Genomic DNA, 1620 nt, shown 5'->3' on the forward strand with positions numbered 1-1620 from the left:
AACAATATCTATGGCGTCTGCTTACCACATCTCTTAGCCTTTTTCTTAAAATAGTCACAACAGTACCATAGTTATGCAATGGTCTTGTACAGAGTGGCTTCAGGGTGGGTGGTGCTGTGTGCAGGCACGCATGTGGCGCCAGCGAGGAAGCTGAAAATAAATAGCCTCTACCTAGAGAGCCACTTTCACCCTGGCTGCGTCCCCATCTCTGCTGCTGTGCACCCAACCAGGCACCTGCACCCAACCAGGCACCTGCACCCAACCAGGCACCGGAGGACCCCTAACTGCAGCCATGAGCAGCAACAAAAGCCTCAAGTGTGGGCGATCTGCCCACTCGGCCCGGAATGCCCTGCTGGAAGAGGCTGTGGCCGTGGAATGAGAAATGGTGGCAGAAGTGGCTTTACTCCAGATGGTGTGGCCGTTACATAATCTGGTGTCAATTTGAGAATTCAGAGGGAAGGGGTGGAGTCTAGCCTGTCAATCAGATCATAGCCAATGAGGCCTCTGTGTGGGCAGAACCTTCTCCTGAGGGTTCTGGGAACTCATGTATTCCTCCCTGGAGGCAGGAGATAGTCTCTCTCTCTGCTCACTCCCTGTGAGACATCTGTGGAGAAGATACATGGAGAGAGGCTGATGGAGTCAGACCTCTGGAGCCAGAGAAGCCACGTGGAGACCCCTGCCAGCAATTGAGATGCTTATAATGCCACTGGATCCACAAGACTTCCCATCCACTTGCCTGTGATCTTCCTGCATTCATTGTCATTGCATGTGTTTCGCCAGTCTGAAGAGGACTGTTTAGCTTGGTATCGGACATATGGGCTAATATTGGACTTATGGACTTGATCTGGACTGGGCCGGGATGATTTCTCAATATTCAACTGCTCTTGTATATAAAGCTCTTTGTTAGACATGCAAGAGTCTCTGGGTTTGTTGCTCTGTCAACCTAGACTCACACAGATGGAGACGTCTGTTCTCATTGTGGTGAGTCTGGTCATCTTGCCAAGGATTGTGATCTTCAGGAGGATGAGTGCTGCAAAAGGTTGCCCAGGACTGCAAAGGTGCCTGAGAGGGAGCGTGAACAGTGTTGCTACCAACTGTGGCAAACCAGGCCCTCTGGCTCGTGCCTGTGGCCACGGGGATGAGCAGAAGTAGTCCTCTTGTGGCAAATGTGGACACATTCAAAAAGACTGTGCCAAAGGGAAGTGCTACAGGTGTGGTGAAACTAATCATGTAGCCACTGCAGCAAGACAAGCCAAGGCAAATGCCAATCCCTGTGGAGAATCAGGGCACCTTGCGTGGGAATGTGCAATTGAGGCAACAGCTTAATTGTTGTCCTTTGTCACCACCGCTTCTTTATCTGATTGATGGTTGTATTCTCTCTGAATCGTCCTCACTGGCCAAAGGGTGGCACATAGAGGCTACTCCCAGGCCCGTGTGCTTTACTTGCTGTGTGACAGGAAGGAAGGGATGGAGTGGGAGTTGGGGGGGAATCAACTCTCTCAATTTACCTACTAAAAATAATTAGGTTTAGTTTGGTAGAGGTGTTATGTAAAATGCTTTGTCAAAGGACCCCTTTTCCAAGCCACTGGTGAATACAGATTAATGAATGGGGAAAAGTCA

The 1620-nt window shown here is 50.1% G+C and overlaps 1 pseudogene; it reads left to right on the top strand.

Moving 5' to 3' along the window:
• Positions 1–292: 292 nt before the first annotated feature.
• On the top strand, positions 293–1326 carry LOC101660796 (annotated as a pseudogene).
• The last annotated feature ends 294 nt before the right edge of the window (positions 1327–1620 follow it).

Source organism: Echinops telfairi, unplaced genomic scaffold, assembly GCF_000313985.2.
Source record: "Echinops telfairi isolate 266 unplaced genomic scaffold, ASM31398v2 ScPeMD7_8;HRSCAF=38, whole genome shotgun sequence".
Lineage (NCBI taxonomy): Eukaryota > Metazoa > Chordata > Mammalia > Afrosoricida > Tenrecidae > Echinops > Echinops telfairi.